The 25683-nt window shown below is 37.0% G+C and overlaps 1 pseudogene; it reads right to left on the reverse strand.

Annotated features, from left to right (window-relative positions):
* Nucleotides 1–24134: 24134 nt before the first annotated feature.
* Nucleotides 24135–24538, reverse strand: LOC129151929 (60S acidic ribosomal protein P0-like; annotated as a pseudogene).
* Nucleotides 24539–25683: the final 1145 nt, after the last annotated feature.

The following is a 25683-nucleotide window of genomic DNA, read 5'->3' on the forward strand; positions in this document are numbered from 1 at the left end:
TGAGAGACAAGCACCTATTAACATGACTAGAAGACAAAATCCAACATTAAAAGAGAAAAAAGAGGTACAATTTGTACTCTAAAGAGTTCTGTTTGCTGAAAAGAACTGAGCTCTGAGCCTCTTAAAGCCTAAGAAGAATAAAGAAAGCACAAATGATAGGGTATCTTCTTTGCTAAAATGAGAATCAGACTTTTTTGTCTCCTTCAGCCCTAAAATAATTTGCAATAAAAACATTGAGGAACATGAGTAATGCTTTGAGAACTATTTTAAAATGCAGGCATATTGTAGGTGGTGACTCTTCCTTTATTGGTGAGAACAAAGTGCAAAGGGGTAAGTGCAACTATAATGGACATCTTGAATGCCAGGCTTGTGTGACCAAAACCTCTGGCTCTTTTCCTACTGTATTTATGTTGACTTTAGGTCAGAGCTGCTACATCAGTGTCTGGCTAATAGAGAATAATAAAATTCTCTCAGTTATTCATAATTTTCTCATTAGTCTCTTCCAAGGAACCATAATGTGCTAGCTGGTGGCCAGCATATGCAGGGAAGGGTCGTGCACCCTTCAGTTAATTTTTCTATTGCAGGTGGGCAATTAAGTAATAATCTATGCTGAAGCTGAAGAGAGTGAGAAAGCTAGACTCGAAGCAGTGAAGGGCATTCTGCTTCCTGACCCTTTTCTCTTTTAAACAGATTTTACTGTGAATCCTTGATCTTTGTTCTGATATTTAAAAATGCATTGTTTTTATTTTAAGCAGTGCAACTGTTCTAGTTGACAATATTGTGATATTAATCATCAGTTAAAAATGAGGCAAAGGGTGTAGTGTAGTTTTTATTTTTATTTTTTTTAATATATTTTATTGATTTTTTACAGAGAGGAATAGAGAGGGATAGAGAGTTAGAAACATCGATCAGCTGCCTCTTGCACACCCCCTTACTGGGGATGTGCCCGCAACCAAGGTACATGCCCTTGACCGGAATCGAACCTGGGACCCTTGAGTCCGCAGGCCGATGCTCTATCCCCTGAGCCAAACCCGTTTCAGCTGTAGTGTAGTTTTTAAACGCAGGCACTTCCTATGCAATGAAACGGCATTGACATTGGTGAGAGCTAAATGTAAATGGGTGAAGATGGAGTCTCCATAAAACTTTGAAGGCCAAGGAGAGTGCATTTGGCTTTTGTTTTAAGAAATAGATAGCGTTGGAACATTTAAGTGATTTTGGAATAAAATAATCTGTAATTATGTCAGAGATTTTTCTAAAAGAGGCATACTCTCTTTTTTCTTTTTCCTTTCAATTTGGAAGACGGTTGAGGGTGAATAATATATAGTTAGAGCTGTGATTTCATGATGTGCCAAATAAGAACCAAGAAATAACTACATTTATGGCGTTTATATTAAGGCCCATTACTGGTATGCAAATTCCCAGCCGATAATTGTTTTCACAATCAGGCCCAGAGGCATTACCATGGAGGAAGTAATTATAAAATGGTTAATTAAAAGTAATTATAAAATGGTAAATTACTTTTTATATGTCCTCATACATTGTTCAGTTATAACTTCATCTTTGAAATACTGCAATGGCTGCCTCCCAAGAACACAGCACCCTTCAGGGAAGCATAGCTCATCAGCCAGTAACAACTGCCCTTTTAAAAACTTTGCAAACTCAGAACCTGGGCCCTTCCAGCTCGACAGCTGGTTCTTAGTCCTGGGCCATGGTCAATGTACAACGCACTGCAGCAGATTTCTCCATGGGATGGCCTGAGCTCCCCGAGGGCCTCCCACGTCCATATGCGAGAGTGGAGCTTCGGGCTGATGTGAGCATCAGAGTGGCTGGCATATAGCAGCCCAGGCTGTGTGCAAGCAAGTGAGTGTTTGAAAGGGGAAGGATGTTAATGAACATTGGCCATGTGAAATGGGAGGCCTGGGAAATTCAACCAGATGCCAAAAGGCCCCGCTGGGCCAAAAATATGGGAACCAATTTTTCCACACAGAATTAAAACTTATTCTAATTACTAACAAGTTTATTTCACAATTTAGCTGCAATTTGAAAAGAACACTAAAAGTTCACAGTACAGACTATAGTGAAAATCATTGTTGAATGATGGAGCTAGTGAGTATACCTAGATACCTTGCCAGGCATGTTCAATCAGCTCTACCACCTGAATCTATTTTTTAAAGTGACATTTTATACTTCTGGTCTAGGATAGCTAGATAAAATTCATAATTCCCAGTTAAATTTGAATTCCAACTAAGCAAGTTTTCTTTTTTTGTGTTTTTGTTTTTTTTTTAGTATGTGTGTGTTTCAAATATTACAGGGGGCCTATTTACAATAAAAAAATCATTGTTTATCTGAAAATTCAAATTTACCTGGAATAGGGCATCCCAGATATTTATTTGCCAACTGTAACAACCTTATTCTGGTTGCTATAGTAAAGAGTATCTTTTTTAACATCACACTTGCAGACCATTTATTGCTAGTAGAAGAAAACACTGATATATTCCATATTCACCAAGCTACCTCACTAGCTTCTCTCATTAGTTCCCTGGGTTTTCCAGATATGCAACCCTAGCTTTGGCAAATAATGATATTTTTGCTTTCTCTCTTCTATTATGTAGATGTTGTGTTTCTTTGCCTTGTCTGACTGCATTGAATAAAACTATAAACACAGAGTTAGATAATATTGGTGATACTGAGGATCACTGTGCAACCCGATGTCTCCAGGTTCCTGTTTCCTGAATTTCCAAATGAAACAACTCAGGCTGCCATCCCAACTCCTGTGTAAATTCCAGATCCCATTGCACTGTTTCTGAGGATTCTGGGGCTTATGTTCTCAGAGTGATTTCATCTCATTCAAAATTTTGGTATCTGATGTAGACCATACTGTGGTCTCTGCTTTTATTTATTTATTTTTTTGTTAAATGTATTGGAGTGACATTTGGTTAAAAAATATATAGGCTTTAATTGTACAATTCTATGACACATCATTTGTTTATTGCATTGTGTGCCCACCATCCAAAGTCAAATCTTCTTCCATCACCATATATTTGACCCCCTTTACCCTTAACTACCTCCACACCCCTTCCCTCGGTAACTAACATACTGCTGTCTGTACCTATAGGGTTTTTTGTTGTTGTTGTTCATTTGATGTGTTCAGTCTTATAGCCCACATATGAGTGAAATCATCTTTCTTGTCTTTTTCTGTCTGACTTATTTTGCTTAGCATAATATTCTCAAGATCTACCCATGTTGTCGCAAATGGCAGTATTTCATCTTTTCTTATGACTGAGTAATATTTTATAGTATATATGTACCTCATCTTTTTCCAATCATCTATCCAAGGATTCTTCGATTGTTTCCATATTTTGGCCACCATGAATAATGCTGCAATGAACATAGGGGTGGATATATCGTTGCAAATAAATGTTTTCAAAATTTTTGATAGATACTCAGGAAAGGGGTTGCTGGGTCATATGGTAACTCTACTCTTAATTTTTTAAATAGTTCCCATACTGTTTTCCATAGTGGCTGCACCTTTTATATTCCCATCAGCCATGAATGAGGGTTCCTTTTTCTTCACAACCTCTTCAAAACTTGTTATTACTTGTCTCATTGATAACAGTCATTCTAACAGGTGTGAGATAGTATCTCAGTGTAGTTTTGAATTGCACTTTCCTAATGCTAGTGAAGTTGAGCATCTTTTCATACACATACAAATGAAGTTGGCCATTTGTATGTCTTCTTAGAAGAAGTGTCTGTTTAGGTCGTTTGCCCATTTTTGAATTGGATTGTTTGGTGTTGAATTGTGTGAGTTCTTTATACTAGTATATTTTGGATATGAAACCTTTGTAAGAGCAGTTGTTTGCAAATATCTTATTTCATTTGGTTGGTTGCCTTTTTGTTTTGTTGGCAGTTTCTTTTGCTGTGCAGAAGCTTTTTACTTTGATATAGTCCCATTAATTAATTTTTTGCTTTTACTTCCCTTGCTTTTGAGATCAATTAAAAAATCCTGTTTAATACCAAGGTCCATAGTTTATTACCTAATTTTCCTCTATGTATTTATTGTTTCTGGTCTTATATGTAGGACTTGGTCATTTTGAGTTAATTTTTGTATATGAAGACAAACTGTAGGCTAGTTTCATTCTTTTGCTTGTGCCTTTCCAGTTTTCCCAGCACCATTTATTGAAGAAGCTTTCTTTTCTCCATGGTATGTTTTTGGCTTCTTTTGGTCAAAAGTTATTTGCCCATTTGTATATGATTTTATTTCTGGGCAAAAACAAGAATAAAATACCTACAATAAACTTAATAAAGAAAATAAAGGACCTATAGACTGAAAACTAAAAAAACATTATTAAAAGAGATTGAAAAAGACACAAAGGAATGGAAAGATATTTTGTGTTCATGGATTGGAAAAAAACACACATAATTAAAATGGCCATATTAATCAAAGCAATACACAGATTCCATGCAATTCCTATCAAAATTCCAATGGCATTAAAAAAAAAAGAACAAAAAATAACCAGATTTGTATGGAACCACAAAAGACCACAATAGCTAAAGCAATCATGAGAAAAAAGAACAAAGCCAGAGTTATCACACACCTTGACTTCAAATCATACTACAAAGCAACAATAATAAAAAAATGCATGATATTGTAATCTCTGCTTTTGTGACTATCCACTATCTCCTCTCTTTCCTGAAATAGTGCCAATATAATGCTGGTGTGCAGTAAACACAGGGTAGAAGGAAGGAAGGGAGTTTATGATAAACATGCATTTGAAAATAACTTAAAAGTCACTATCAAGTGTCATTCTCTTTAACTCCTCACATGGGATGTCTCCCAGGTCAACTTACTCTCCCGAGATTGCTGACTATAACCAAGTTGCTGCATCTCTTATTCCATTCTATACAGAGCTCCTCCTATCATCCCCTTTTCTCTTCATTCAAACAGTATAGAGAGGTCCTCAAAAAATTAAAAATAGAACTGCTTTATGACCTAGCAATTCTACTTCTGAAGAAACCCAAAACATTAATTTGAAAGAGTATACGTACCTCTGTGTTCACCACAATGTTATTTATAACTAGAGGCCCGGTGCATGCATTTGTGCATGGGTGGGGTCTGGCTGGCCTGCCCCAATGGGGGCCCATTGGGCTGGGTTGGCAGGGGGGAGGGTTCATGGGTGGTTGGCCTGGCCTATCCTGCCCCCAATTGGGGTGTTGGGGGCCAACTGAGGGCTGGGCTGGCTGCAGTGGGGGGATGGGGGGGCGCTGACCGGGCCCTGATCTGGCCAATTGGCTGCTGCAGTGCATGTCATATACACTGGTCATTCTGCCATTCCAGTCGATGGACTTTTATATATATATATACTAGAGGCCCAGTGCACCGGGCAGTCGGACATCCCTCTCACAATCCAGGACTGCTGGCTCCCAACTGCTTGCCTGCCTGCCTTCTTGATTGCCCCTAACCGCTTCTGCCTGTCAGCCTGATAACCCCCTAACCACTCCCCTGCCAGCCTGATTGATGCCTAACTGCTCCCCTGCCAGCCTGGTCACCCCTAACTGCCCTCCCCTGCAGGCCTGGATCCCCCACAACTGCCCTTCCCTGAAGGCCCGGTCGCCCCCAACTTCCCTCCTTTGCCATCTTGGTCACCCCTAACTGCCCTCCCCTGCAGGCTTGATTGCCCCCAAATGCCCTCCCTTGCAGGCCTGGTCCCTCTCAACTGCCCTCCCCTGCTGGCCATCTTGTGACGGCCATCTTGTGTCCACATGGGGGCATCCATCTTGTGTGTTGGAGTGATGGTCAATTTGCATATTACTCTTTTATTAGATAGGATAGATAGCCAAGATATAAAAACAACCCATGTAACCATTGATAGATGAGTGGATAAAAGAATTGCAGTACATATATATAACAGAATATTACTGGGTCATAAAAAAAGAAATCTTATTTGCGATAGCATGGATGAACCTAGAAGGTAATATGCTCAGTGGAATAAGTCAGTCAGAGAAAGACAAATACCATATGATTTCACTTATATGTGGAATCTAAAAAATAGAACAAACAAACAAATAAAATTGAAACAGACTCATAGACATGGAGAACAGACTGATGGTTGCATTAAAAAATTCTTTCATGGATCACCACTGTCTCCAAGTACAAGAAGACTTCAAATACAATATTATGTTTTTGTCAAAAATTTTGGTCTACTTGCATAATTTTGCATATATAAAAAACTTTGTGTATTCATTAAGAAGTTAATTTCGATAAAGGGCCTGCTTCCAGTTTCCCCACTATTAGCAATGCAAAGTACTTGCAAATGATTGAAATGACAGATTTCCTTTAATTGGGGCTACATCGGATTCTATAGCAGGTCTCTTCTGGGAATGGAAGCAGTAATTGAAAGATGAGTTCTTCTTCCATTTACAATTGTCTTGTTTCTGACTTTCATGTGTCATCTAATTATTTTTTTTTTGCTATTAATTATAAAGTAGGCTGTTCTTTGAGATAAATACTTTTGTTATGCTAAGGAAGTTCTTGACAGCAGGGGTGCTGATTTACATCAAATTGCTTTCTGACATCTATCAAGACAACCAACATTCTCCCGCTGCCATCTTTGATCAGTTGGTGGGTTCCATGACATTAACATATTTCCTAATATTAAGCCATTCTTGCTTTCCTGGACAAAATTTCTTTTAGCTGTATTTTTTAATGGAATGCTTGAATAGTCTTATACACTACTTGGGCTCATCTGATACAGCAGTGTTTCTTATGTTGTTCTAGGAAATAATCAGTGCTCCCTAAACAAAAGTTCCTTAAATAAATTTAAAAAATCTCTCTTAGGGAAGACACATGGGACTTGTTGCCATCTTAAAGCTTCAGAGAAATACAAAATTTAAATATCTGTTTTTATGTTTTAAGGGATTGAATTAACTTCTATTTTAAGAAGTGAGAAAAACCCTCTCAGAATCCCTCCAGCAGACAACCGGATACCTCTGGTCAATGTTTTATCACATGTCCATGCTGAAACTAATCCCTAGTCAAAGGTCACAGGACTGTTATACTTCACTTAAATCCACCCTGTCCCAGGGATGTAACTGAGTGTTCAGTGATAAGATTTTTAACTGGTATTCATTTCTACATGACATGGGTATCTGTGGACAAACTGTAGATTGACATTGCTTTTCTTCCTTGAAGATTTGTTCTTCTTTTTGTTTGTTTAGATCCTGTTACTCAGACCCCATCAGTGGGAGCATGACTGCACAAAATAATCCATAGAAAATATTAATTAGAGCAAGTTTGCAAATTCTATTACATGAATTATTGCCCTGACTTTGGTAACTGTGAAATTTTGTAAAATTAATATGTTTAAAATGAGAAGTATCCTTAAATGATGTCTTTTTGATTCTGAGAGCATCTAGCTAGTCAGCCAGAAATTAATTTTTATAGTGAAATTGAAAACCCTTGACATGAGAAGTTGTATTTGATCAGCCAACCAGAGTCTTATTTAGCTTATGTGTCATGGGTAAAATGGCTTTCATATATTGTGACAGAGAAACTGAGTTGTCTGATAGGTACACATGGATAAGTAAGACTGAACTGAAGATATCTGACAAATTGACTAGTATATCTTCAAATGAGAAATGTTTTACTGTTTTAAATATTTTAAAATACATTTTTATTGATTTCAGAGAGGAAGGAGGAGGGAGGGAGAGATAGAAACATCAATGATGAGAGAGAATGATTGGCTGCCTCCTACATTCCCCTTACTGGGGATTGAGCCCACAAACCTGAGCATATGCCTTTGACAGGAATTGAACCAGGGACCTCTCAGTCCACAGGCCAACGCTCTATACACTGAGCAAAACCAGCTAGAGTTGTTTTATTGTTTTATTACTGACACTCTTGACAATATAATTAATCTAAGAGATGATGGCAGCAAAAATGTATAATCCATAATAAGAGTAATATATTATTATAAAAACTTAAACCTTATATTTAGCCTTCTTAAAATAGAATTAGAATTGGCCTGTGTAGTCAGACTGTGAGGCATTTTATGAAACTTGAAAACTCCAAGTCTCTCATTATTCTCTGCACTAAATTTCCAGGAACATTATGTGATGCACTTTGACTGTAGCTATTAAAGACATTAGTGCTACTCAGTGAGTGTAACAATGGATATACCATGAAGGAGACCGCAGTGAATCACAGCAGGTGAGCCCTAATACAACCACGTCTTTTGTCTTGTAACAGGGTTTATAATATACTCACTTTTGGCACACCAGCGAACATTATTTGTCCTCTACAAAGTGTCCTTTAAAAGATTTTTGTGTTAGTTTTTATTCATTCATTCATATAATACATTGCCACGGTTTTCCTATTAGTGACATAACAAATACTTTAAATCTTATGCTGCTTGCGTTTTTAATGGCAATGATGAATTTGTCTTATTAAAAATGAAATTGTTCAGCATTTACCACCACTGACATTATTTTAGTTAGATGGTAGTCCCCACTTCATGTCTATTTTCACATGTTTCTAAAGTGACTTTCCAGTTCATCTCCAAAGCCCCCAAAATGTAATACTAATTGGAAATTTTCAATTTAATAATAAATTTAAAAAGTGACATTGGTCCTAACTGGTTTGGCTCAGTGGATAGAGAGTCGACCTGCAGACTGAAGGATCCTAGGTTCGATTCTGGTCAAGGGCATGTACCTTGGTTGCAGGCAAATCCCCGGGTGGGGGGGGGGGGGGGAGTTGGAGGGAGGAGCGTGTGCAGGAGGCAGCTGATCAATGTTTCTCTCTCATCGATGTTTCCAACTCTCTATCCCTCTCCCTTCCTCTCTGTAAAAAACCAATAAAATATATTTTTAAAAAGTAACTTTGACTATTGATGTATTTTAAATACTTGTTATTGAAAAAAAAATTCGGAGTATAATTTACCTAGAAAATAATGATGAAAAAAAATAAAAAAAATAAACTAAGCTGCATGCAAAAGGAAATTCAGTTTCAAATGCTTAGTCAAAATAAGATATATATATATATATATATATATATATATATATATATATATATATATATATATAAAACAAGTAGCCTGATGATTCACTTTAAGAAGCTAGAAAATAAAAATAAATCTTAAAAAAGGCAGGATATAGTTATAGAGCTAAAAAGAGAAATTAGGAGGTAATATAGAAAAAAAGTATCTCGACGAATTCATGACTCAGTTCTTTGACAGAACTCAGAACTTAGATAAATTCCAGGCAAGGTTAAAGGAGAGGAGGAAAAAGATGGAGATAAAAGAAAATTCACACATTCTGAACAGATAAGAGAGGAACACTCAGATACATTATGGTTTGTCACTTTATGTTTGTTTGTTTTTTTAATCTCAAAATCTGGAAGAAACAGATATACTAGTAATAGAAATTCACTAAAGAAAAGTTAGAAACTTCCAGCTGACCGATATCCAGAGTAGACATTGGAAGGTTGTTAATAAATCGTGCCCCAAAGCAACTGGGTCATAATTACAAGATGTCAATAATTCCTTTGCTTTAGAGTTTTCCAGAACATAAAGAATGGAGAGAGCCTATCCATTAACTTTTTAAAGTTAGCATAATCCCAATAGTAAAATCTGAGAAACAGAGCATGCCTAACCAATCATCTATAAAAAAGAGATTTGGAAATTCTGTACTGGACCTCAATTTTGCTGTGCACCTAAAACTACCCTAAAAAGTAAAGTCTAATAACAGCAACAACAACCACAGCAACAGGTGTTAATAAATCTAATCTAGGATTACAATAAAAATAAATGCATTATCCCTAACAATTTTATTCTAAGAATTCAAGAATCATTGAACCATTGGAAATGTATAGAATCAATTATTATTTTATTACTTATAGAACTAAAGTCATAACACTTTAACAGATAAAAAAAAATACCTCAGTAGATAGCAATATATATCACATTCCTTTCGTGATAAAACTTTAAATTGTAGAAGAGAGATATTTTACTAGGGAATTCAAGACTAGTAGACCAGTGCCATTGCTACTGAGCCTCTTCACTCTTTGGCCAAGGGCTGACCATTTTCCACATTCTCTCCTCTGAAGAAACATATAGTGGATGGTAGGGATGTCATGGGCAGACTCATCAAGTTGGTTCTGACCCTGTCTTCGTGAATTTCCTGAAATTATAAATGCAAAGAAAAACAGACTTATAAACTTTGGAAGGTATGAAGTTTCTAAATTTTTATATCTGGAAAACCAATAAAAAGGCAACTACAAAATGCGAATGAAGATATCCCTGCTGTACACTTCTTTGTATAACTGAGGAAATTTGGATTAAATTTTTTTTTTTTTTTTGCAAAATTCCAGGAATTCAGATACCTTGTCACTAGCAGATCATTCACTGGAACCTAGCTTGGCTACCCACCCAACAGAAAATAGGAAAGAGTCTGTGTCAACTTCACTGAAAGGATGTGAATATTGCTGGCTCACACACCATCTTCATTGAGGGATGCTTGCCTCTAAGGCTGCAGATGTGTAAGATGAGATGACTGGCTTTGGTCTAAGAAGCACATATAGAATATTGACAGAAAAGGAGACTACAGAGCTTGTGTTGAAACCTCCTTTTCAATATCGTTACCCAAATAGCACAGAGTCATGAGGGGCTACCAGTACCACACAAGCCAAACCCACCAGCAAACCAGGGTACCCATGGGAGCATGTTCTCCGCTTATGTCACAGGAATGAAGCCAGAATCCTCACAGATCTTAAATGTCTTATAAATCACTTCTGAATGTTCATTGCTCCCTAACCCCAGCTATAAATTAGAAATAAAATGGCATTTCAGTTACTAATGACTAAAAGAAAAGAATGGAATGTATATTTCAATATACATTACATGACTTAAAAAATTTAAATAGATATCAACTATCTGTATTTGCTGATACAAGAAATAATGAAAACCAAAGAACTGGTATCCATTTATGAAAGTGGTTTTCTAACTGTCTTCTGAAGATGCTGTGGAAATATCTCAGAAGCCTCCAGGGAAAAGGCCCCACTTAAAGATAGCAGGTGGAGAGATTTATCTAGATTAGACCTCATAGGTTTTTGTATATGCAATGCATGCCCATGTGTGTTTAATGTGTTGTGTATAGTTTCATACGGTGGTGAAAGAGGAGTTATACTGACCAATGAAAATACATTAGTAAACGAATTATTCAAGAAGTATACATGTAATTTGTAGAGAAAAAATGAAATAGTGTTTATTTTTGATTATTTATTGGTATTTTAATGCTGATTTTTAATTTAGTACCATAAAGATGACTGAAGGTCTTACAGCAAAAATAGATATTAGGTGTTAAACCAATGCCTTCTGAATTTTAAGAATATATATATTTTTAAACTGCACTTAATTATTTCAATAATGGTATAAAATTTCAGGAAAAAAAAAAGTAAATCTGTTACTGGTGGAAGTGGGGGGCGGTCCTTATCCCTATCTGTTGCTCGTGGGGGTGGAATTCTTGCAGCATCCCAAGAAAAAGAATCTTCTGAGACTCACACAGGAGAACAAGTGGTTTTTATTTGCATGGAATTAAATCCTTGAGTTTCCAAGGTTCCATTTTCCTTTGTCCCCGCCCCCTCCTCTCCGCCCCAGAAACAAGTCCCAGTTTGCCTTTAGCAGGGCTAAAATCAGAGCTAGTGTCCAGAGTTTCCATTCCATATTGGAGCAGTGTCCAATCCAGCATCAGCCTGGCTTAGCTTGTGTTCTCAGCTCCAATTGGATGTGGGGTCTGTGTGGCCATGGGCCATACCGCCAAATACAAGGAAGCCGGAACGAGATAGCTCCATGAGCCAAGAGTCACAAGAGAAAGAATTCTCTCTAACTGCTGACTCCCTCATTCTGCTCTTTGGCTATAAATCCCCAGCAGCCTTTTCTATTTCATGGTTCTGTGGATCAGGAATTTGGACTAAGTTCAGCTGGGCATTTCTGTTGTCTTCTCCTTGTGTCATGTGGGTAGCTGTAATCACTTGTCAGGCTGGTTAGAGCCTGCCAGGGTTAGGGCCCCTGAAATGATACAGGTTGTCTCTGCTCATCTGGTCTCTTTCTCTGATAACTCTTGCCTCATCGCATAGCTGTCTCAGGGCAGCAAAAGTGTGCAATCAGAAGCCAGGTCTCTGGAGGTCTAGACTTGGAAGATGTATAACATTGAATCTACCAAATGTGGACAAAAGAACTCTCGAGGCCAGGCCAGATTCAAGAAATAGAGAAATAGAATCCTCCTCTTCATGGAAAGAGCTATAAAGAATTTGTGGTTATTAATGCAGAAGTGAAAGCACACAGGGAGGCAGTGTGCAGAAATGGCTGAAGGACATGGGCTGGGTCCTGATACTGTCTGCTGTGATGGTTTCTCACTTCTCCCCAGTGCTCAATTCCTGGCATAGAGCATCTGCTGAAGTTATTTTCTTGTATGGGCAAATTAAGGACGATTCACTAAGTGGATAAGAACATTTTATTTAATCTGTCTACCTTTGGGGAGTCTTCATTTAAATAAATTAAATTTTAAAAAATTCTTTCCCTGGGATCATGTATCCTGATATCCAATTTGGAAAATTAGATGTTCATTGTAAACAGCTGGATCTAGAAAGCTAAACTTATAAGCATTTTTAATTAGCATTAGACACATAGCAGACACAACAGATCCTTGTTGAATTAGGTTAAGAGTAGAATGCTAATTAAAAGCACGGAGACAGAAAAATCAAAATAAGAGCAAGTCTGATTGCTTAGGGATAGTACTACATTTACTCATTTTTGAATTTCAGTGAGAAAGAATATTTCTGTATTTACTAAGTTATTATGTACATTACTATCTCATTTCATCCTAAGAATAATCTTGTAAAGTAGACAATATTGCCTATACTTTATATCAGATAACTCAACTGTGGCTTAGATAGGGCAGGCAACTTTTACAAGGATGTGATGTGTGGTGACAAAGACTCTCTCCATGACTTAAATCAGGCATCACTGAGCCCTCTTCTCAATGAGGCCTTAACCTCGACTCCTATCATTGCCAGACCTGCATACTGCAGTGGTAGTGAGAATCCTGCTAAATCAGATTAGTGAGAATTCCCATACCCTTGATATCTGATCACCCTGGCCTGCCTTTAGCACGAATTCTGTTAGGTTAGTTTAGCAAGACTCCCCCTACCCTTGGTGGTTCTTAGGAATCTCGTAACTGCTGACTCCCTCATTCTTCTCTTTAGCTATAAATCCCCAGTGGCTTTTGTTGTATTTAGATTTAAGTACTATCTCTCTTCCTTATTGCAATAGTCCTGAATAAAATCTCTCTGACCCTTTTAACAAATGTCAGAATAATATTTCTTTAACAGTGATTGCTATAGTATGAACAATAAAGTCGCATACTATGATATCAAAGCAACAGGAAAGATGAGAGGAAGCCTGAACAAAAGATCATGGTGTTCACGTATAATTCAATAGCTTTAGAATTCACGTTTATATTGTTCACCAGCAAATGTATGTTTTAAGGATCCCCTTAAAATAGAATGCCTCAGGCTTCCCTATACCCTTATATTTGAGAGGTTTAGTTTCAAAGAAATTCTGGTGTCAGTCAGTGTAACTGCCTGGACCTCTGTTACATATGGTGTCCATCTCTGCTTGCTCATGGACACTAGTCATTCTTCTGCCAATTACATTGCTATCTCTTAAGTCACCAGGACAAATATTCTGTCCTTAGAGGATGGTTACTCTAGCCTTCATCTCTACTCCAGGGAGCCTAAATTCCCAGAAGACAGCTGTTATCAGGCTATAATCTTTAATGAGACTTTAATGAAGAACTAAAAAAAATACACATACGCATGATAAAAATAAAAAGTAAGGTATGCCTGCTCTTAGATCCACGTTAAGCTCCAAAATGCATGATGATACTTTGGGGGCACCTAGAATATTCTTTCCTTCCTCATCATAGTACTTTTTCCCTGAATGCCAACTTACTTCCATGTCTTTTAGGATAATTTACCTCAATCAGCAACTGTGACTTTGAGCATGTTTTGTTCCTTTGAATACAGGCCCATCAAGAGAGACCTAGCAAAACAAAATGGTCCAGCCTCAATATATCTCTCAAAGTCTACATTGGTTATCGCTTTATTCCACACATAGGATATTCCTGGTTTCATTTCACTCTTCCAGGTTCAGTTCCTTTGTTTTAATTTTTTCTCCAGGGCAGTGTAGGCAAGCTTGTTTTTTTTTTTTTTAGTCTTTTCAGTCCCTTTATATTTTTCTGCGAGAATCTAGTTAAAGGAGGCTGTGTGATCACATACATGCTTACACACACACACACAACACACACAACACACACATGTACACCTTTAGTTTAACAACCTCTGTCTCCTTGCACACTGCAGCCTTTCCAATGACTTAAAAAGAAACATTTATCTAAAGGAAAAATCGTCTGCAGAATTGCAACTCTGCATAAAACATCCACAACCATTTACATTATTGCCCTGAGAAACTGAGCTTCTTTAGACAGCATTCAGGCATCTTTTCACATGCTAATATCTGCCTCTCATTTGCATAACTGAAAGGCTATCAGGAATATGTTTTTCTGAAAACTGTGTGTGCTCCACAGTTGTTTTCAAGTTTTTACCCCTTTAAAAGCTATGAAATAGCTATAAAACATTTTTCTCTTACTGTGTCTTTCTAGGTTTAAAATATAACTTTTAATTTTGAACTAATTTTAGTATAGAGTTTCCGTACATCCCTTATGCTACATTCTCTAATGTCATCTTTCCACATAACCAATAGTGCAATGACCAAAAAAATGAACCATGGTGCAATATTGATAACTAAACTACAGACTTTATTCAACTCTCACCAGTTTTTCCACTAAAGACTTTTAGTTTCAGGCTTCTCCAAAGACAGCTTTCATTCAGGGTTCAAGCTCACTAGCCACTTGTCTCATCTTCCTTGAACAATCTCTACGAATGAAGTTCTTTTTGAGCACACAGCTAACATGGGCACCAGCCCTAGGCTGATGATTCTGCTTCTGGTTTCCCCAGGGAGCAGTCATCCCTCAGGAGGTGCTAGTGAGAGCATTTGGTGTGGCAAGAGGGAATCTGTTTTCATGCTAAAACTGCAAATGAAAGTGAAGATATGTTCTAGGTTAAGTTCTCCAGACAGGAAGATGAGAATTTGTTTATCTATAATAATAAAAGCATAATATGCTAATTAGACTGGACAGCCAAATGACCTTTTGGACGTCCTTCTGGATGAAGCCGAGGTGGTGGGCGCCAAGGCAGAAGCGATTAGGGGCGATGAGGCAGGCAGGCGAGCGGTTAGGAGCCAGTGGTCCCCGATTGTGAGAGGGTGCAGACCGGGCTGAGGGATCCCCCTGCCCCCAAGAATTTTGTGCACTGGGCCTCTAGTTATTAAGAATGTTCTCAGGCCCAACCAGAGTACCTCAGTGGTTGAGCATCAACCTATGAACCAGGAGGTCACGGTTTGATTCCTGGTCAAGACACATGCTCAGGTTGTAGGCTCAATCCCCAGTAGGGTATGTGCATGAGGCAGCTGGTCCATGATTCTCTTTCATCATTGATGTTTCTATCCCTCTCTACCTCTTCCTTCTTTTCTCTGAAATAAATAGTAACATATTTTAAAAAATAATATTCTTAGGAGATACTGACAGAGAAGTGGGGAAATGGGACTGGGAATGTCAAGTAGAGGAGGTCAACCAAGGATGCCATATAGAATAGTCCCCTCAATTTGATCCTGTGAGCAGGCTCCAGAAACAGTGTGGGTTTCACCTCAGAATTTTCTTGATCAGGGGTCCAGAAAGGTAGACTTCATAATCATTGGTTCATAGCTGTCCCTAGGGGTGGGAGGTTGTACATTTCAGGACTTACACTTCAGGATTGTAGGCCAATCAGTTCTTGCAAAGGGAACCCATAGGTGCTGGCTTTATAAGTGAAAGCACACAAGGAGCCATATGTAAAGAAGGAAAAATATGGGTGCAGCGTGCCCTTTATAATCTGAAGAAATTAGACTTCTTTTGAAAGGGTATAAGGTATATGAAGGCCGGGACTGTTTAGAAGGCAAAAAGAAGAATTCTACTTGAAAAAAATTATGAAGGAAAAGATTTGGAGGTATTGGGGAAATACAATTAAAAATACAAAATTGCCCTGGCCAATTGACTCAGTTGATTGGAGCATCATTCTATGCACCAAGAAGGTGACTGGTTCAATTCCCCATCAGGACACATACCCAGGTTTTAGATTCAATCTCTGGTCAGGGTGCATTCTGGAGGCAACCAACCAATGTTTCTATCTCTCATGGTGCTTCTCTCTCTCTAAAATAAATAAAAACACACTTAAAAAATGCAATCTTCTTCCAATCCATTAAAAACTCTCCACAAAAGCAGTAGAGACATAAAACAGTTTTGTTTTTGAATTAACATTACATAAGAATGTGATGCACATCACAAGCAATCCATTAAGAGGTTTTGAAGGCAGAAAGAAATCTCACCCCCTTATATAGGCAAGTAAATACAACCCATTACAGAAGTCCTCTCTTGGTCCAGTATCCATGCTGTATAGATAGTAAAATATTTTGAGAGAGTAAGAGATCATATTCACATAACTTTTATAATAGTATATTTTTATGATTGTTCTATTTTATTATTAGTTATTGTTGCTAATCTCTTCCTTGACTAATTTATAAATTGAAATTTATCATAGGTATGTATGTATAGGAGAAGATATAGCATATATATTTGTGGTTTCACTTTCCAAAGTTTCAGTTACCTGTGGTCAAGTAGTATGAAAATATTGTCAACCTAAAAATAAAGTGAGAGAAAACAAGCATTTATTTGAGATCCAAAAATAGCAACTTGGAACACACTGATTTAGGGAGAAGCCCAAATAGTGTTCCCATTAGGAGGTGAAGGCAAGGGGTGTTTATGAGAAAGGGAAGGGGCTCAATGATAAGAAAGATGTTTCTATAAGTGTACATAAGCTAATATAGTGATGCTAATTCAAAAGAATATTTTTAATCTTTAATCAGGTAGTCATACTATCTGTTCTCTTGTTATCTTGGCAAACAATTATTTGGGATACAATGCTGCTTTTAGGCCTAGTCCAAAGGTCATTTTGCCTAGTTGCAATATTCCAAAGGTTTGAGGAATAAAACTTGCAAGACTGTTCCTCTAGGATGGCAGTTCCAAATCCATTGTAAAGTAGCTCTGTATACATGTTTTTTCACCATATTAAATAGAAAATTTTAGAAATACACAATTCTTAAGTTTTGAATTGCATACCTTTCTGAGTGGCAAGATGAACTCTTGCATTGTCACACTCTGTCCTTCCAGTGATATGAATCATCCTTTGGTCCAGTATCCATGCTGTATAGACAGTAAACTATTTTGAGAGAGCAAGAGACCATATTCACATAACTTTTATTATAGTATATTTTTATAATTGTTCTATTTTATTACTAGTTATTATTGTTAATCTCTTACTTTGCCTGATTTACAAATTGAACGTTATCATAGGTATGTAGGTAAGTATGTATAGGAGAAAACATAGTATATATAGTTTTGGTACTATCCAAGTTTTCAGGCATCCCCTGGGGGTCTTGGATTGCATCTCCCACAGTTAAGGGAGGGCTACTGTACATAAATGTTTTCAAGGTAAACAATAACTAGTCCTCAAGTAAGAGGTCTTGAGAGCACAAAAGGTGACACATAATTTATCTTATTTACCTGATCATTGGAGTGACATGTATAATACAGGTCCAAAGTCTGTGTGCCTGATATTTCAAAAAACCAAAACTCAAAACATCAGAGTTTGGAAAAAGGAAAGGTTTACTGATTGAGAAGGGAGAAGGCACCAACCAAGATCAAAGACTTAATGGTACCTCACCTCCACCTTAAGAAAGTACAGAGTTCAGATTTTTTTATGTCAAAGGAAGGGGAAATTGGAGGGACAAGAGGTGATTGACCATGGCATACATCTGGGCACCAGTAGAGGTTAGAGGAAGATAGTGCTAGTTGATGTGAGACTGGTCAGGAGGTTCTTGCAAATCTTTGATAAAAATACATACTTTTCTTATCTCTTAAAACAGAATTCCTCTAATAGCACTTATATATGCAAGACTAAGCACAATAGCTTCTATGCTATCAGCATGCAAGTCATGGGAACAAAGCAGGCTTGAATAAGATGGAGTCAGAGAGGCCAAGGGTTTTACTCTGTTACATGTTTATTAACTATTTAATTTTATCCAGAGGGGAAAAAAAAATAAGCAAACTCAAACTGTCTCTGTGTAACAGGAAGTAGTTTTACAACTTGGAATAAGGAGCTCACTGAAGTCAGGTTAATATCTTTCCACAGAAAGGGAGATAGGGGCACTATCTCTCTAGATATTTAGATTGATGACTCCTAGGTCCTTGAGAAAGACATTCTGGGTCCTTCAGCTGACAAAAGGCCTATCTAGTATTCCAAATGATGTATATACATTTCAAAGAGAGAAAACACAAGTTTTCTAAAATAAATGCTCTCAGAAAGAAAGAGGAATAAGGCTTTTAGCTTTTTTTAACAGAAAAAAATATTGTCTTATTTTTAATTTCTGTCTTTAACTAATATATATATTAGTGCATTAAAAAGTATATATATTTACATAAATATAGTTATTAAAATATATAGTTTTTTCAGATACCTTTATAAGCAATGATATGTTAAAGTGGATTATTAAGTGTATTCTTTTTAAAAATCAATAATTAGCTGGCTGGCATGGCTCAGTGGTTGAGCATCAACCTATGAACCAGGAGGTCATGGCTCAATTCCTGGTCAGGGCACATGCCCAGTGTGAACTCTATCCCCAGTGTGGGGTGTGCAGGAGGCAGCTGACCAATGATTCTCTCTCATCATTGATGTTTCTATCTCTCTCTTCCTCTTCCTTCCTCTCTGAAATAAATAAAAATACATATTAAAAATCAATAATTAATTTGTGATACCTTTAGTGAAGATGCTATGATTAATAGACTTTTAAATACACGTTTTTAACATTTACTGATGATCAAAAATGTGCAATATACCTTCTATTTGGAAATTATTAACAACAACAACAAAAGAATCTGAAGGCAAGAGTTCAGAGTTAAAGGAAGTGCACTGAACTCTTGTGGGGCAGGAAAAAACATAGACTCCATATATTTTTAAAGTACTGCCAGTTTTGTAAGGAAAATATATAAAATGGACATAAAGAATGCTTGCTGGAGAAGTGGAAAAGTTCATTTCCCCGACATACTGAAAACCAGATATATTATAGAGATGAAAAATGGAATTTAGCAAGCAGTAAGTGTGGGTGCATTTGTGAGTGAAGTCCAAATTCTAGTGGCTTTTAAACATTAAGCCCTTTCCACCTCTTTCATTGAGATTAAATCTTTAATGAAAACTTGGAAAGGGACATACATCTAAAGCATAGCATAAGATCAACTACAGCAACAACATCTCGGTTACCTAGAATGGTTGTGACGAAGTTGCTGGATACTCTTTCCAACTTTCCACTTCTAGCAGTTGATCTAATTTACTTTAATTTATAGATTCCAAGGCAGTCACATTCAGGCATTTGTCTGGGGAAAATAAAGGATGTTAAATGCAGTCATGCTGCAGAGATGTTGGCAGGCATCGGCCTCCTTTGGAATATTACAAGCAAAGAGTTACAGAATGCAAGAGTAGATAATATCTTGGGGGTTGGGATGTCCCTCCTTTGACTTAACAAGAAGTTTAGAAAGATGGTGGTGTGACTTGCACAAGGTCACATGGATACTTCCATTTGAATTAGGGCTACCATGGATCACTATATGTGCCATTCATTGCTTAATAACTGTGTCCGAGTTAATTTCCCTAATTCTCAAATTAACATTTTATTATTTATTTATGTATTTTAAATATATTTTATTGTGTTTTTTTTTACAGAGAGGAAGGGAGAGGAATAGAGAGTTAGAAACATCAATGAGAGAGAAGCATCGATCAGCTGCCTTCTGCACACCCCCTACTGGGGATGTGCCTGCAACCAACTTATATGCCCTTGACCGGAATCAAACCTGGGACCCTTCAGTCCGCAGGCCGATGCTCTACCCAGTGAGCCAAATCAGCTAGGGCTATTTTTCATTTTTTAAAAATATATCTTTATTGATTTCAGAGAGGAAGGGAGAGGAAGAGACAGAAACATCAATGATGAGAGAGAATCATTGATATGCATGCTCTACACTGGAGATTGAGTTCACAAGTGGGCATGTGCCCTGACCAGGAATTGAACCATGATCTGGTTCAAAGCTTGATGCTCAACCACTGAGCCACACCAGCTGGACCCAAATTAATATTTTATAATACAATTTTACTATTTTATTGCCCTTCTATGTCTGCAGATGCTAAAATAAAGATCTGTCAGTGTTTTGTTTTGTTGTGTTGTATGTGTGTGTGTATGTTCAATTTTTCACCCTCTTTTGTACACTCACTCCCTGGTTCAACTTTCACAACTGGGCTAGGTGCTACTCCTCTCTTTTACCTACTGACCCCAAGATTTGTTCAAGGCCAGTCCCAGTCCATCACTTCCTGGTCAGCACTTACTCTGTATTCATCACTTGCTTAAACCACATTCAGAAGTAAAAAGTGGATAACTGATGCTGGAGCATTAAGCATTATATTATTGTTTAGCCATTCATTATAAAAAGCTTTATAAATGAACTAGAGGTCCGATACACGAAATTCGTGCCCTGGGGGGGGGGGTGTCCCTCAGCCCAGCCTGCACCCTCTCCAATCTGGGACCCCTTGAGTGATGTCTGACTGCCCGTTTAGGCCTGATCCCACGGGCAGTCAGACATCCCTCTCACAATCCAGAACTGCTGGCTCCCAACTGCTCACCTTCCTGCCTTCCTGATTGCCCCTAACTGCTTTTGCCTGCCAGCCTGATCACCCCCTAACCACTCCCCTGCCAGCCTGATTGATGCCTAACTGCTCCCCTGCCAGCCTGTTTTTTCCCCAACTTCCCTCCTCTGCAGGCCTGGTCACCCCCCAACTGCCCTCCCTTGCAGGCCTGGTCCCTCCCAACTGTCCTCCCCTTCTGGCCATCTTGTGGTGGCCATCTTATGTCCACATGGGGGCAGGATCTTTGACCACATGGGGGCAGCCATCTTATGTGTTGGAGTGATGGTCAATCTGCATATTACTCTTTTATTAGATAGGATAGAATATTTTCTTACCTTAATAAGTCAAGTTTACTTAATAGAATTTTTTATTTCTAGTAATGGAACACATATTAAAGCGGTTGTATTATTAACTTGGAGAAATTATTCAAAAATCCATGTGTTATTAATGTATAAGTCATAGGATGAGAGATGTGTAGCATATCCAGGACTTTGGGATTTTGAATAAAACTGTGCCATTATCTTTATTTCATTCTTTTCACTTCATATCATAAATTAGAAGAAACTTTATGATCCCCAGTGTAATAACTGCAGTACATTTTTGAAGCAGAAGATAAACCATCCTATTTTTGTTTTCCCCCATCATTTAATGATCTTTCCTATCTCTATTCATGTTGACATTTCAGCATGCATAACTTTGAAAATTGTTATTCAGTAAAGATACATAACACATCAACTTACTGGTGGTTTTGGTTCACTTCTTCCATTTCACTTGCATTACAAATTTTTATTAAAAATAAAAGAACAGCCTTCTCAATTTCAAAATTATTTTGGTAGCATATTGTATAAAATTCCTTTATAAATATACACGCTGCAGGTGCACAAGGCTAGAGGTTTTATTTCCTTAAAATTCCAGGTGTACATCATAACATTTTAAAAGATATAATCTTATATTATAATGAGATAAAAATTTCCATAGTAAATCAAACACTTTTTCTTTCAGCAATTCACTTCTCAGTATGTCCCTGGAAGAAGTACATGTACAAGAACATATGTACACAAGAGCATATGTACAAGGATGGCCACTGCAAAATCAGCTCTAATATATATATATATATATATATATATATATATATATATATATATATAAAAGCCAAAAGGTGCCCACCGATAGAAACTATTCACAAAATTTAATAGTATGCATATTTAGTAAATATATTCTTCAAATTTATTTTTTATTTAGCGATATATTCTGAAAATCATTCTGTTAGTATATATTCATCTTACCCTACTTGTTACTAAATATGCATACTATTAAATTTTATATATATACACATTTCTTATTGTACTATGTGTATAATCCATTCAATAAATAGTTATTAAGTGTCCACCTTGTATAAGGCTCTTTTTAGGAGTCATGAAAAATTTGGAAATCAATGACATATAAATAAGTGGATTGTAAAGCCATTAGGAAAATAATATAGAAAAAAACAGAAACAAGTCTGGAATAATACAAAATACAGGAATCACAGTAGCCTTCTCTGAAGAAGAAATTGATGAGTTCATATGGAAAGGATAGAGTGAAGAGATGTACGTTTGAGTGACTCCTTTTCTTCTTTAGGACCATATTCATTTATTTCTTGTGTAAATACATTTGGATGTTTATATTTTTTTATATTTTACATTTGGGGGAACATAGTATAGTGTCATTAAAATTGAATTTTAACATATCATGGTGGACAGCAAGAGCAGGATGTAAAATGTCAGAGGGGAACAATATTGACACTACCATTCTCCTGGGATACATTCAGATTTCAGATATCACTCAAATATGACCCTGACTTAGGGCTTCCTCTAGGTCTCCTTTGGCAGACATAGTAGGGAAGAGACAGAGCAATTTTTCTTTTTCCCATTCCTCTGGGGCTGAATGCTTTAAAAGGGGCTATGTAAAATCCCCAGAGAGAACACATTCAACTCTAAATTATGGAAAAAGACATGGCCATTATCTTCCAAAAATTAAGATTTTTATTACAATTGCATTAACATTTGTACTAACTTAGAAAAAAAAACTTTCATTTTTTCCAGGTTTTTTTTTGTTTTTTTTTGTTATTTACTTCAATGGCTCCAAATAATGTGTTGAATAATACTGCTACTTTTGGATTGTTTAGTTTTAAATATCATCCACTCCCTTCCCATTAGAAAAAAAATCTCTGCTTCTACCCCAGCACATCCATTCATACTTCCCATTTCCACCTTCCTAAAATAGTACTAATTTGATAATACTAATTGTTACTTACATTCTTATAAGTGTGCAAATGATATTCATAATTGAGCCTTGATGAATTGTTTATTTCTGGACCACTTTAAAAAAATTTTGCTTGATTTTCTGTGGCCTTATTATTGGTTCAAACTCAAACACTTAGAAAATTCTCCAAATCTCCCCTAAAATGCTCACACAGATTAGCTGTGCTATATATTTTATCTCCTACAGTCTGGCTGTAGTTTTCCCAATGCTGGTGCATTTCTGTCATCCTGGGGGTGGTCTTTGCCTTCATCCTGGGGCATCTCATTCATTTTTTTCCTGTGAGATATTGTTTCTGGTATGGACTCTTGTTTTTTTGCTAGTTGTTCCCTAATGTTGACGACCTATATCAAACATTAGCTTCCCGAGGGGAAAAAGTTGGGAAGGAAAGGTTTTAGTAAAGCCTTGAACACATGATAATAACACTAGATTGATCGGTTGCCTAGATAGCCTTGGTTGGATAGAGAATTTGTGGTTTTATATAATATTTCTTCAGATTTTTAAAGCTGCTTTTCTATTGTCTTACAGTTTCAAGTATTTTTGATAGGGCTGTAGCTAGTATATAATTGATCCTTTAAAATGATACATTTCATTTTTTATTCTAAAAATGGTATTGGTAATTTCCCTATTGGTCTAAAATTTAATAAATAGATTCAATGATGTATTAAATGTCCATATCTTGTGCTGGGAACTTAGGGCTCTTTATATTTAAAATATACTGTATTTCATTTCCAGAAAAATTTCCTAAATATATTTTATCTCTTCTGTTTTCTCTCTTTTCTTTCTGGAACTTGTCTTATTTGGATATTGAACCTCTTAGAATGATCTATTTTTTTAAAGAGAAGTAAGCCTTTATTTCCTTGTTTCTCAAATAGAGCTGGCTGAGCTGGTTGCTTTTTCATAATTAACCAAAGAGACCAAATCCCATATCATCTTCCAACTCCTCTGACTCTTCTTTGCCTCAGCCTTGGCTGGGGCTGCAGCAGCAGCAGCAGCAGCGGTGGTGGTGGCCGTCACAGGGGCAGCAGCCACAAAAGCAGATGGATCAGCCCAGAAGGCCTTGACCTTTTCAGCACGTGGGAAGGTGTAATCAGTCTCCACAGACAAAGCCAGAACTCGCTTGTACCCATTGATGATAGAATGGGGTACTGACGCAACAGCTGGGTAACCAATCTGCAGGCATGCCCTGGCTACATTGAGGACACCCTCCAGGAAGCGGGAATGCAGAGTCTCCTCTGTGATGGCAAGCACATCCAGGTTGTAGAAGCTGCCACTGTGAGACACCTGCTGGGCGATCAGCCCAAAGGAAAAGGGGGGAGATGTTCAGCATGTTCAGCGGTGCGTCAGGGATTGCCACGCAGGGTTTAAAGACGATGTCACTCCCACCAGGAAACCTGGCAAGAGGAGCAGAATGATCTAATTTTCATACCTTTCCTTTTTGTGAAAAGGCTTTAATTTTAGACCAATAGGGAAATTACCAATACCATTTTTAGAATAAAAAATGAAATATATCATTTTAAAGGATCAATTATATACTAGCTACAGCCCTATCAAAAATACTTGAAACTGTAAGACAATAGAAAAGCAGCTTTAAAAATCTGGCATGTGAAGGCTATACATATTTAGTGTGTAATGTATATGATTCTATGAGTTTGGAGATATGCATACATCCATGAAAGCATAACCACCATCAAGACCATAAATACATTGATTACTTTTTACCTTTCTTTGCAATTTTGGTCTATTTTCTCTTTCTAGTACATTCCTTCTAAATTTCATTTACTGTCAGAGTATTGAATTTCCAAGGGTTTATATTTCTTGATCATTATGAATATCGCTTTCTAATAGTATCCTATTTAAAATTGAGATACAATCAACACATAACATATTAATGTTAGGGGTACAACATAATGATTTGATGTTTGTATATATTGTGAATTTAACATCCATCACCACATATAGACACACTTTTTTTTTCTTGTGGTAAGAACTTTTAAGAGCTTTTCTCTTAACTTTTAAATATATAACCATTATTGTTAACTATAGTCATCATGATGTACATTATGTAATATTCTATTCTAATTTCATAGTTATCATGTCGTCTCTTATTTCTGAGAATACTATTGATAATACAGGTTTTAGTTTGTCCATTTATTTTTTAAATATATCCTTAATCCTATAGAGTAGTACTTCCTCCCAATTTCTTCTTTTCTGCTTAAAAAATATTTTTATTGATTTCAGAGAAAAAGGGAGAGGGAGAAGGAGAGAAAGCTAGAAACATGAGTGATGAGAGAGAACCATTGATCAGCTGCCCTTTGCATACCCCCCACTGGGGACCAAGGCCACAACCCAGGCATATGCCCTGACCAGGAATCGAACCATGATCTCTTGGTTCTAGGGTCAATGCTCAACCACTGAGCTACACCAGCCAGGCCTTCTATTCTCCTTTGTTT

This window comes from Eptesicus fuscus, chromosome 16, assembly GCF_027574615.1.
Source record: "Eptesicus fuscus isolate TK198812 chromosome 16, DD_ASM_mEF_20220401, whole genome shotgun sequence".
Taxonomy (NCBI): Eukaryota; Metazoa; Chordata; class Mammalia; order Chiroptera; family Vespertilionidae; genus Eptesicus; species Eptesicus fuscus.